Source organism: Oryctolagus cuniculus, chromosome 7, assembly GCF_964237555.1.
Source record: "Oryctolagus cuniculus chromosome 7, mOryCun1.1, whole genome shotgun sequence".
Lineage (NCBI taxonomy): Eukaryota > Metazoa > Chordata > Mammalia > Lagomorpha > Leporidae > Oryctolagus > Oryctolagus cuniculus.
The window spans coordinates 100,306,479-100,320,543 of NC_091438.1; the positions used below are offsets into that span (position 1 = coordinate 100,306,479).

The window sequence follows — 14,065 nt, forward strand, 5'->3', positions numbered from 1 at the left end:
TTGGATCCATAATGACATTGTCATCTGAATCATGTTATGCTTTCCACTAATAGCCTCGTAATTATAGGTCCTTCTCCTGTATTGTTCTCCACTGCTTCTGTCAAGATATTTTCATGAATAACATTTCAGTAGTTTCCTCAAGTCTCATTTCATTTTCACCACTTCCACCATTCTCATCTACTATATACATACCCAAATATTTCTTCAGATACCCAGTCATGTTCATGATGAAGTTCCTCCCAACTCTGAAACTAAATCTCCACCCCTCATATTAGTGAAGCTGAACTAGCGTTCCTCAGAAGGGGCTTTGGCTTTTGGATATTCATGCTTCTTGGATTCTCCAAAAAATTTTCATCCTCTGCTTTAATTATGCAATGAGCATAATCAAAGCTTTACCTATGCAACGGACCCTTTGTAATAGCTTCTTTCTATAAACTCTCCAAGAGTGAGGAATTCATTTCTCATAGTACTTCTCAGTGTCTATCCAGAATTATAGCTCTCCATGTAATTTTTCACTACTACCAGATTCAAAGCCCTTTATTGTAGGGAACATTGTCACTATTGTACTCTGTAGCTCTTGGAGTACAATGATGAATTTCACAATGTTTCTTACAGATAAAGTATTAGGCACTTGATATGGGAGTGATGAGGTAGATGAGGACTCTGTTGTTACAGAAGCACCAGAGAAGGACCTGTAACACAATTTCAGAGCTTGGAAAAGCTTCTTGGGAAGGATCACACATAGACTATATTACACGGAATGAAAAAGAGGAAGTCAAATAAAGGATAGAAAGAGCATTTTAGGAAAAGAGAATAACATGAGATAGAGGAACACTGAAGCATGATGCTCCCTTGCAGATGTTTGGAATTAACAGTTAAGTATACTGGGAAGAAAGTGACAACCAGCCTAGACAGATTGAGCCTTGAGTTGATAAGTGAGCATAACATTCAAATATGCGTATGGTGGTTGAATCTTGATATTGTTACCTGCTAAGGGGCTTGGGGTTCATTTTACAGAATGAAAAGAAGCACCTGAAATGTTTTAGGCATGAATTGGTTATAAAAAAGGGATTTTTAAAACAGATACATGTTTATTTCCCAATTTTAGCATATGCTTTGTACTACTGGGATTGGGAAGTGTTCCTCATCTTGAAAACATATAGAATAATACTTAACTCATTAGGAGAGGAACTGCTTAAGATAATACAGGTGTAGCATCTTTTAAATTTTACTTAGATATTGCTTTGGTCCATACTGCCTAGAAAATGGAAATTTTGCTGTAATCTGTTGGATAAATTACACTGGTATGCATAATAGAATAGATTTTACAATGTACTTTATTGGCAACTAATAATTGTTCACATTCAGTTTTCTTTTCTGTATATTTAGAATGAACTTTTATTTTTATCAAAGCAATACATAGGCCTGACTCAAAAGTCAAGGATACACATTCCCACTGCTATTTCTGGCTCCTCAGAGATAACTTCATTACTCTTGTAGTTCTTTGTTCCTGCTCTTAGCTCCATTTTTCTAAAAAATGCACATATCCTATTTTTGAGGACTTTTCAAATTGAAATATTTCTAATGAGCTACAAATAAGAAAGAAAATTTAGGTTTCTTACGTCCTCCTCATTCCATGTATTCCCCTACCGTTTCTTGCCATATAGCATTCAGAATTGCATCACATTTGGGGGTTGAATAAGTAATATAAATATTGTGATGGTTTTTGACACTTGAACAACATAGTGAACCATGATTAAATTTTCTTTTAAAGATATTTAAAGATATTATATTAAATATTGTTTTGAAGCTGCATAATTTTAGTATATCAATTTTAAATTATCTGAAGATTTTTCAACTTAATGTTTTAAATATTCTATTCATTTTTAGGCACATTTATTGTTCTTATCAAGTAGGATATTTTGCCCTATATTCTTCCTGACTACCCTATTCATTTGCACCTCTCTCAAGCCAGTAATGATGTTTGTTTTTTTCTCCTGTTTTTTTCTTTCTGAAATGTTCTGCTGATCCTCACATCATGCTTATTTTCTTGATATTATTTAGCTTTCGTAGGTTCATTTTTTTCTCAAATGCTTGATAATCCTTTCTGATTAATCATATCTAGAAGAGGACCACAAGACAACTTACTGGTAGAGTTGAACTAGTGGGCTTCATTGAAGTAGGACCTTGTGTGTAATCCAGTTGTTTCTTTGAAAACTTCTAAATGCCATTATTTCTTTGTCATGTCTTTGAGATTTAACCCAAAGTTTTCTTCAAAGAAAAAACTTCCTGTCTCCTTTCTATTTTGGGATGGAAAGTACTTGCCAGCTGTCTGTTAGCACATGTAGAAAGGAGCCAAGCATTATATTTCTTTAAAGGTAAACGTACAGTTTTTATCCCTGTTTTCATTATAATCCCTGTTTTCATTATTGTCCATTATTGAGCATGGTGTTCTTGACTTTAGAATTTTGCTGCAATTTCCATGGCTGCCTGATTGGAGAAGAATTTAATTTACATGAAATTTGAACTAATCATAATTTTTTCAAAGATAGTCTTTATTCTTACTTTCTAAGTTAGCTGGACCCTCAGATTTTCTATTTCTTCTATGGTTTGGCAGCTCTAATTGAATTTGTACTTTTTAGTTACAACTCCAGAAGGAATTTACCTTCTATCCTTTTCTACTTTAGTAAGTCAATAACCAGTTTCCAGGATCAGTGAATATATTCTCATTTATTGTCATGTCCATTTTTATTCAAGTGTCTTGTGACGTATTTTTTCTTCTTTTTTTTTATTCACACATAGTGAATTGGTGGGAGTAAATGAAGATATAAGCATATCCATATCCATTTATCTTCATTTTTGAAAATTTCAAAGTACTCTGATCGTATGATTTGATCTGTACTACAATCTGGAATATATATACACGGAGTGTAAGATGTGGAAACAGCTTCTGGAGTCGAATTTGGGAGTTATGAGGTAGCAATTTTAGGACCATATCTCCAGTGCTCTTCATAATATATTACAAAATCCATGATGCAAACATAGGGACATTATCAGAAACTTAGAATTAAATAAATACAGGTAATGGATACATAAACGTCATCATAATAGTATAAAGAAAATGAAAATTCTTTCTAATACCAACGTATCAATCATCTTTATTTAATTTTTTACATTCATCTCTTACTCAAAGAGGACAAAACTCTTTCTACATTTAAATAAGTAAATGCTTGTTGCTCAATTTCATACAATTTCCTATTTTCCCAGACAGCACTTATTGAGAGGCAGATAGGTGTAAGACCAGCATCTTTCCCATCATTGTGAAGAAGCCATTGATTAGGAAACAAAGTGTTTTGTATTTTTATATTAAATGCTGGCACTCATAAAAAAGACTCTTGGGAATCCTCATACTCTTTTTTTTTTTTTTTTTTGGGACAGGCAGAGTTAGACAGTGAGAGAGAGAGAGAGAGAGAAAGGTCTTCCTTCCGTTGGTTGACCCCCTTGTTTCTCTTTCTCTTGTTCTTTCTCTTTTCCCTTTATAAATAAATTAAGGTATTAAAATTAAAAATTTCCAGTGTTCAGCTTGAAAAAATCAAGATTGATGGACCTGTTGGCCATTTTGAAAGTGCCTAGACTCCTTTCAGTCAGGGAATTCATCTCAATAATAGGAAGTAGCATCTTCAAAAGTTTAGTATCTCTGAAATTCAGGAACAAACAGGAATTTTCTTGTTTTATCCCTTAAACCCTTAATATCTGACATTCCCATAGTGTCTAGTATTTTTAACTATTGCATAAATATGTGACATTTAATTTGTCTTAAAAAATCTCTAGAAAGAGGTAGTAGAGCACTACACTCCATGAGTGAAATGTTTTTTGGCTGGTTTTAAATGACTTGTGTGGACTCTGTAATAAATCCATTGAAAAATAAACTGAAAATATACTCTTTTTCTCACTGACATTTTACTTAAAATCTATCTGTCATTTACAGACTTGGTGAAATTAAAGTATTTGGAAAGAAATATTTCTCTTAAAAAAAAACCCTAGTGCAAATACAAAAGTAAGTCGTAAAAAGAAGTACAATAAAATTTTGTTTTACTTAGAAACTTCCCATTTTATTTTAAAACTATTTTTTAAAAACCTATCTAAATCCCAAATGCAGAAAGATAAATAATTGTGTAGTTGAGACCACACAAAATTTCTTTTCTCTTCTGCTTTTACAGTCACAAGTCACTCAGCCTCAATCAGATTCACTTATCAGGTGTTAAATGAAATGAAAACCCTGGGGCTGGATCCAAGTATTCCAAGTTTGTATATTTGCTGGAAATCTTCCAGTAAATCATAAATTAAAACAATAACATTAAAATTTCAGAGTGATATCAAAGACAACGCTTCATTATTCTTTTTCTCTTGGCGCATGGACGTGTTATATAAGCTGATGGAACTGCATTGCTTCAAGGCTTTCCATTTAGATGAGATCTCTTAACTGTGTTTCAAGGTTGTGCTGTGATGATGTGAGTTCATGAAGTGCAGCAAAAGCAAAATCAAAGCCTTGAGTATACAAACTTTCCTCTTGCAAAGTTTAGATTAATCCAATCTAGCTTTTGTGGTTATTCATAAATCTTATATATAGGCTGCTCTATGTTCATTGAGTAAATGTGATTATAGAGCCCAAAACTGGAATGATAGCTCAATTTGTTAAGAACATATTTATTGAGGATCTGTGCAATGCCAAACATTTTGCTTCATGGTGACCACGTGACAACGTCAAAGGAACTGCATTCAGGAGAAATTAGAAATAAGTACTCTGCTCTTTCCAAGTAACAGGTGATTAAATTCAATATTCTCTTCCCCAAATGTTAGGAGATCCCACTCCATGGTAAAAATAAGTCTGATAATTAAAAATACTGAACTGGAAGAAATTTGAGAGAGCAACTATTCCATCCAGACTTTATAGAAAAGAAACTGGTTAAGGAGCATATCTACACCTGGTGATTTAGTTCAGTTACTTTGAAGAGGGTGTAGGATGCACACTCAGACAAATGTACATGTTATGTTTTAAACAAGTTGATGGACACTTATCAAGTGTTAGTTCATACGTGTATTGATTCCATTGCATAGATCTAGAGGAATAAAGACCTAACTTTAAAATTATTGCAGATTTCCAAATTTTGCATAAGATATTGAACAGAAGAGTAATTCTTTTTTTAACTTTTATTTAATAAATATAGATTTCCAAAGTACAACTTTTGGATTATAGCGGATTTTTCCCCATAACCTCCTTCCCACCTGCAACCATTCCATCTCCCAATCCCTCTCCCATCCCGTTCTCAGTCAAGATTCATTTTCAATTACCTTTATATACAGAAGATCTACTTAGTATATACTAAGTAAAGATTTCAACAGTTTGCACCCACACAGACACACAAAGTATAGAGTACTCTTTTAGTAATAATTTTACCGTTAATTCACATAGTATAACACATTAAGGACAGAGATCCTACATGGGGAGTAAGTGCACAGTGACTCCTGTTGTTGATTTAACAATTGACACTCTTATTTATGATGTCAGTAATCACCGGGGCTTTTGTCATGAGCTGCCAAGGCTATGGAAGCCTCCAGAATTCACCAACTCTGATCTTATTTAGATAAGGCCATAGTCAAAGTGGAAGTTCTCTCCTCTCTTCAGAGAAACATACCTCCTTCTTTGATGGCCCATACTTTCCACTGGGATCTCACTCACAGAGATTTTTCATTTAGGTCATTTTTTTTTTTTTTTTTGACAGAATGTCTTGGCTTTCCATGCCTGAAATACTAGAAGAGTAATTTTTTTTAAACTTCTATGTAGTAAATATAATTTTCCAAAGTACAGCTTATGGATTACAATGGCTTTTTCCCCCCCATAACGTCCCTCCCACCTGCAACCCTCCCATCTCCCACTCCCTCTTCCCTTCCATTCACATCAAGATTCAGTTTCAATTATCTTTATATACAGGAGATCGATTTAGTATATATTAAGTAAAGATTTCATCAGTTTGCACCCACACAGAACATAAAGTGTAAAATACTGTTTCAGTACTATTTATAGCATTAATTCACATTGGACACACATTAAGGACAGAGATCCCACATAAGGAGTAAGTACACAGTGACTCCTGTTGTTGACTTAACAATTTGACACTCTTGTTTATGGCGTCAGAAATCTCCCTATGCTCTAGTCATGAGTTTCCAAGGCTATGGAAGCCTCTTGAGTTCGCTGACTTCGATCTTATTTAGAAATGGTCATAGTCAAAGTGGAAGTTCTCTCCTCCCTTCAGAGAAAGTTACCTCCTTCTTTGATGGCCTGTTCTTTCTACTGGGATCTCACTCGCAGAGATCTTTCATTTAGGTGGTTTTTTGTTTTGTTTTGTTTTTTGTTTGTTTGTTTGTTTTTTTTGTTTTTTTTTTTTTCCAGAGTGTCTTGGCTATCCATGCCTAAAATATTCGCATGGTCTCTTCAGCCAGATCCAAGTGCCTTAAGGGCTGATTCTGAGGCCAGAGTGCTATTTAGGACATCTGCCATTCTATGAGTCTGCTGTGTATCCCACTTCCCATGTTGGATAATTCTCTCCCTTTTTTACTGTATCAGTTAGTATAATAGATACTAGTCTTGTTTGTGTGATCCCTGGGACTCTTAGACCTATCAGTGTGATCAGTTGTGAACTGAAATTGATCACTTGGACGAGTGAGATGGCATTGGTACATGCAATCTTGATGGGATTGTATTGGAATCCCCTAGATGTTTCTAACTCCACCATTTGGGGCAAGTCCAATTGAGCATGTCCCAAATTGTACATCTCCTCCCTCTCTTATTCCCATTCTTATATTTAACAAGGATCACTTTTCAGTTAAATTTCAACACCTAAGAATAAATGTGTGTTAATTACAGAGTTCAACCAATAGTATTAACTAGAACAAAAAACATACTAAAAGGGATAAAGTATTAAATTGTACATCAACAGTCAGGACAAGGGCTGACCAAACTCCCTGATCGGTGACAACTAACCAACCAAAAAAAGTAAACCTGTTGAAGTGAAAGGGACACTATGATAAACAGTGACTTGAAGAGTAATTTTTAAAAGTGATGTACCTGCAAGTTGAATTCATAACACTACTCCTATCACATGCTTCCTAATTTTCTTAATAGCTTCTTATTGAAATATTTTTAAAGTCCTTACACATATTCTTGGTATATTTGACACAATTTCAGAAGACCATGAAGAATAGGGAAATAAAAAGTCAAAGGAAATCAGAAAAAAATGTGCTCAGAATGAAAGTAGCCTCTCTCACACCCTCTCTGTCAAATACCATAGGCTTATATTATTTCTCCACCTCTGAAATTTTATTGACTATATTCCATCTTCCACAGGAATACATTTAAAATATTTTATGAGCTTTTTGGAAAAAGTCTGCACTGGTCTTTCACATTTGTAATGCTTGTTTAACAAATGATTCAACATGTATATAAAAGAAAATAACTCTTTTTGGAATAAAGAACAATGACTGATGAAGAATTGATAGGTTTTCTCCTAATATTAGGTTTTACCCACAGAATTCTTTTAGCATGGGTGTCTTTTCCCTGAGCTCTAAAGAAAATTCACATTTCATTATATTGTAATATATTAGTGAAAGAAACATTGGCATAAAGGAAAACATACTCCATTCTCTCAATTCTATGCTATTCTCGAGTTAAAGTTTCCATTAATTTCAATGAGAACTTGAATAAACATGATGGAACATCATGATTAAAGTATACACCTTTTTAGATTGTTCATTCATTTATTACTTAATTTGTTCTTTTAAGGTATACAAATTTTATGAGTACAACTTTAGGAATATAGTTACTCTTCCCATCATACCTGCCCTCCCACCGTACTCCCTCCCCTTCTCCCTCTCCCCTTCCGAGCCCCATTCTCCATTAAGATTCCTTTTCAATTAACTTTGTACACAGAAGGCCAACTCTATACTAAGTAAAAAAGATTACCTGTTTTTCTCTGTCATATTTATGAAATAAACAAGAGATGCTAATCTCTGATGGTGAGTAAATGAATTCTGATGTAGACATTTGCAAAAATAATTAATATACTATTGAATATAAAGCAGGCTATTTTTAAAATGAAAAGAAATGTTAATTAAATGAGGTTCAGAAATATCCTGTCCTCAATTTTTAAATGTTGCTAACAAATCAGGAAATACCATTATTTTATTAATTTGGATGATTATTTTGTTAGTGTTATATTAAAAACTAGTAAACGGTATATTTAATTATAGTTTCATAAAATTACAATATAACGATTTTTTATTTTTAAAAGTTATTGATGAGATAGATTAATAATCTATTAAAAGTTCAAAGAAAAAACAAATAATGTGATTCAGAAATTATATATAGAAATTTTCTAAATATCCTAAACATGTAGTAGTGTGATGATGATTATTTTATTCACTTATATATTCACGTAAGAATACATGTTATTAATTGATGTCTAACCCATTTTGGCTGAACTATTATTAAAATAGGAAAACCTCAAGCTCACTGTGAGTGTCAAAACAGATAGTAACTCTTTCAAGAGAAAAAATCAGCATGTCGGAATCAATGGCTTTGAGTATCCTGAGGCGCTGTGGTGAATGCGCTCAGGCTGTGTTCTTCAGGCTGCATTACTGAGGTAGTCATGTGAGTGTCTGCAGTAAGAAGATAGAGAGCACTAGGCGAGCGGGGATGATGGTTTTGCTGAGTAATCTTCTTCCTTGACTGTATTCTGTGGAAAGCTGAATTCTTCTAGTAAAGTGTCTTTTGTACAATGAATGAATCAAATGGAGATATAGCCTGAAAACGTGAATGGGCTCCTAAGATTCTCCAAAATAAAGAAATAAAAAGAAAAGATATCATCCTATTAACAATAAAGTGCAAAAAACCACCAGACAAGTCACTTCCACAGGAGACAGGCAGCCCTTCAGGGCAATCTCTTAGTTTCTAATACTCAGTTCTTTAACTCCATATAGCTTTCCAAAGAAAGTGGAAAATGATTTCCCTGTGTATTAACATTTCCTTTTATCATCTCTTAAGTTACCCAGTTTTTGAATTGGGGGAAAAGGGTCTACAGAGATTCTGTTCCTTAACCCTTCCACCTATTGATGGCTCCAGGTTTTACGTGGCTTGTGGCAGCATTTCAGCCTCTGTCTCTGTATCACATTCACTGCCTCCTTCTCTGCTACCATCCTCTCCTGTTGGTTTTTTATAAAACCACATGCCCTTGGCCTAGGGATTCTCCTGCATCATCCAGAAGGGTCTCTGTATCTCAAAGTTAAACCTAATTATATCCGCAAAAGAATTACATAACATTTTCAAATACCAGGGATTATTATCAGAATATATCTTTTCAGGGGCCAGACTTAGGTTTTCCTAAACCAGACAATCTTCAATGAGCAGGCATTTGCCTTAGCAGGTTAGCCAGAAGTTGGGAGGCCTGCGTTTCATGTCAGCCTGGATTTGAGTCTGGCACTGATATACTTTTCCAGTTTTGAACTAATAGACATGAGGGAGTAGGTAACGGCTCAGGTGGTTGAGTTCATGCCACCCACGGGGGAGACCTGGATTGTGTCTATCACTACGAACTTTAGCCAGGCCAAGTCCTGGCCATTGTGGGCTTTTGCGGAGTGAACATCTGATGGGAGTTGTCTGGGAGTGAACTGGCTGATGGGAGTTCCTCTCTCTCTCTCTTTCTCTCTCCTTGCCTCTCTACCTCTCATATAATAATATTAATAATAAATAATTACAAATAATTATAATAAACTTTTCTTGTTGTATGTACAAGACATTGTGATTTAATCAACATTACCATAGTAGCTGGGAGTCATATAGACCTGGGTTTTAATTATGGCATGAATAAATTATTAACTATGTGTTATTAGGTAAGTCATTTGAAGAGAAGAAAATGCCACAACATACAGCATACCAAGTATGAAAATGTTTTTGAAGTTACCCTGAGGGTATATGGTGACTTTCCAAGGCTATTCTGGCAGATATTTTTAAACCATTTCTGATCTCATACTTTCATAGAGGCTCTTCCCTGAAAGTGACCTCCCTGAAAGTACACCTGCCATTGGGTTGCCTCCAGCATGTATCATGGATTTGTGAAAACTAAATGAAATATAAAATTGGACCTCTGTACACACACAAAATGATTAGGAATACATACTTATAACACGTTATAGTGCTTAAAACATGTTAGTTTTAACTCATTAATTTCTGTTAAGCCCTTCAAATTATAGTAGTACATAATTTTGAATATATGCTGGGTATCATATAAATATTTTATTCTTCCAAAATTACTTCAGTGAAGAAAAATCAGTACGTTCAGATATTCAAAAGCTTAATGACATAAACCAAATCAGTTGAGAAATGCATAATTGTGCATATTTCTCTCTCTTGAAATGATGTTTTACCAAAACTTTGTTAAATTCTAATTATGTAATATTGAATGGTTTGTTTCATAAATAATTATGAAACACCTACTATTCAAACTACTGTTTTAAATCATGACTGATACAAAGGTAAGAGAGATATACTGCCTACCCTCAAATAACTTGTTGATAGATATGGTCCGTAAATATAAAATAGTAAACAAAATGCAGTTTTTTTCACAGTGCACAGAACTTCACAGGGAAAACTATTTTCACATTGTCTCTAGAAATGAAAAAAAAAAATCAAAGCATTACAGCCTTTGTATGTATTTTGTGAGCAAATAAATATTGAATTTACCAAAAAGAATATACTTAAGATTTTATTTAATTAGCAACAAAGATTGCAAAATGTGCTTTCAGATCTTAAAATTTTAAATCTTAAAAGTGATAGCTTTTGTTTCAACAACTGATTTCCTGAAAAGTAGTGCTGAAGTTAATTAGCAGAAATAAAAATATTTCCCTGCTAAGGCCAATTTTACTTTGGCGACACACCTATTTACTTTTCTCCAAATAATTATCAAACCTACTCAGAGAAATCCTAAAGAGTGAGTTTATGGGAATCAAAGCAGAGATTGTAGGCAAACAAAGGCAAATAAAAATAATTAAAATGATAACTATGTTTAATTTCTCATTTTATTACAATTAGAGGGATATGTTACTTATATTTTTAAATTCCTGTATTCTGTATTTTCCCATATATATTCATATGTTTCACCTCATGTCTGCAAGGTAATCTTTTAATAACTTTCATGATGAGAATTTCGGAAACATTATTTAAATCTCACTATTTAAAAATGTGTTTATAATGCTTCTAATTTCCAACCAAAAGACAACAATAATCTAAAGTGTAAAAAAGTACTTTAAAATGAAGAATCAACTGGAGAAGAAATATTAATGTAACCATCTATACACAGTTTACCTCATAAATTACCTCTGAGTTAAGCTTTATCAAAATAAATGGAAGTTTCAAAGTGTCCCAGGCGCAAATAGGAACTGGTTGAATAGATAGCACCTATGGAACAGAGAATAAGCTTTTAGATATTTTGTAGGATTTCAAAATCTCCTCTAGAAAAATATTACCAGTCAGTGGAGAATGAGTTTTTCACATATCAGAGAAGCAACATAAAATTTAAGATGTTAAAGGAGAGGGAGGAAAAATCAACTCAGGATAGATATAAGCGGCTGGCGCCCCAGCTCTCTAGGCTAATTCTCTGCCTGCAGCGCTGGCACTCCGGATTCTAATCCCAGTCGGGGCACCGGATTGTTCCGGTTGCTCCTCTTCCAGTCCAGCTCACTGCTGTGGCCCGGGAAGGCAGTGGAGGATGGCCCAAGTGTTTGGGTCCTGCACCCGCATGGGAGACCAGGAGGAAGCACCTGGCTCCTGGCTTCGATTGGCCGTAGCAGCCATTTGGGGGGTGAACCAACAGAATGAAGACCATTCTCTCTGTCTCTCACTGTCTAACTCTGCCTGTCAAAAAAAAAAAAAAAAAAAAAAAAAAAAAAAAAAAAAAAGGATAGCTATAAACAAGTTCTTCCTAAAGTGGTAGAAAATTAATCTCAGAGACCTATTTTTGAAGAAAGGCATATAAATAAAAGGATTTGTTTTTTTCTTGGTTTCTTCTTTTCATTCTCTTTCATCCTCTCCACTCACCTTTTATATTAAACTTATATGGCAGGTGGGGATGGAGAGGAATCTGTATGTATTTAACTTTGAAGCTATATGTGTCCTAGCAAGATATCTTGTTATATATCTGCCATTTTTAATTTGAAAAGCTTTGTAATACAACAGTAATAAATGCACTCATAACCACATCTTCTCTAATCACTGCAGTGCCTGCACTGCTATTTGGCACTCATTAGCTGAAACTGCCATTCACCTATAATTTATGACTAGCATACAATTATGTGTTATCACTACTTCAAGTGATTAGTACACTGCATGTTTTTGAGATAATGGTATGCAACACTCCATGATAAATTGTACTGCAGTGGATGGTTCACTCCTGTCATTTACTCTATTATTTTCCTAAAAAGCGTCTCAAGAGGATTATATTGAAATATGAGTACCTCTCTAAAGTAAGAATATTGGGTCAATGCTGTTCCTTCAGAAAGGGAGAAACTGCCTTCAGGGAAAGGAAAAGACATACTGTTTGTTTGCTTGTTAATGTAACAAAAAAGCATTTAAAATGTTTTAATAAAAACACACACAATTTTCCACACACAACTTGCCACTTTAAATGCTTTTTCCTATTTTTTTATAATTATACCAGGTATATTTCATAATATACAGATGTATCAGCATAGTGATACTTCCCACCCTACTTCCCTTCCCATCCATGTTATCACCCCCCCTCCTTCTGTCTTTATTCTTTAATGTTTACAGTGACATACTTTCAGTTTATTTTATAATCATAAGATTTAATGTTAATAAATACATCAGGAAATATTTGGATGAAAATGACCCAAGAAACTTCAAGGACAGAGTTGGAATTTTTTTGTAAAAGTGCACAATTGTATTTTGATTAAAGACTGGCTATTTAGTAACAACAATAAAATAAATATTTTAACAATAGTATCATGAACTAATTATCAAGTTTGATGTGATGCTTTTAAACATTTTAGCTTTATTATCTGCTTAGTACTCATTTTTAAAAAAATTATTTATTTATTTGAAAATCAGAGTTACACAGAGAGAGAAGGAAGGAGAGGCAGAGAGAGAGAGAGAGAGAGAGGTATTACATCCACTGGTTCACTCCCTAATTAGACACAATGGCCTTAGCTGAGCCGATCTGACTCCAGGAGCCAGGGGCTTCTTCTGGGTCTCCCACACCTGTGCAGGGGCCCAAGGACTTGTGCCATCTTCTACTGCTTTCCCAGGCCATAGCAGAGAGCTGGATCAGAAGTGGAGCACCGAGGACTAGAACTGGTGCCCATATGGGATGCTGGCACTGCAGGTAGCAGCTTTAACCACTACACCACAGCACTAGTCCATGCTTAGTACTTTCACAATAATTGTAGGAACTAATATTAATTACTTACTGTGTTAAGCAAAGCACTGCTTCAAATATTTCACAGGAATAATCTAAAATAATTCACATAGAAATCTTATAAATTAGGTGTGTTTGTTCCAGTTCCACAAAGAAGGAGATAAGGCACAGAAAATATATATACCCTTTGCAAAAGCACACCAAGAGTATAAGTATATGGTTTTATTCAGTTCCTGGGGCTAGGATAGCAAAGTCTTACAAACTAGCTGACTTAATAAAAATAGAAATTTATCATTCTCTCAGAGTTTTAGAGGCCAGGAATCAGAAAGCAAGACTTACAGGGCCTCATAACCCCTTATGGCTACAGGAAAGACATCTTTCTTGGCTTCTTCCAGGTCCTTGTTGCCCCCGGCATTCCTTAGTTTTGTGAACACAACCTCTGTCTCCACCTCTGGCTTCTGTGTCCTCCCTTCTTACAAGAACACCAGTTACTGGGTATTCATTAGTGCCAATCCAGGGTGCTTTCATCTTAACAACGTGTGTGCATCTGCAAAGAACCTATGTGCAAGTCAGTTCACATT

General features: G+C 34.5%; 1 protein-coding gene across 2 annotated transcripts in view; it reads left to right on the plus strand.

Moving 5' to 3' along the window:
* The window catches only part of NEGR1 (neuronal growth regulator 1), a 941,547-nt gene that overhangs the window by 337,285 nt on the left and 590,197 nt on the right, over nt 1-14,065 (plus strand). The gene's annotated exons all lie outside the window — the stretch shown is intronic.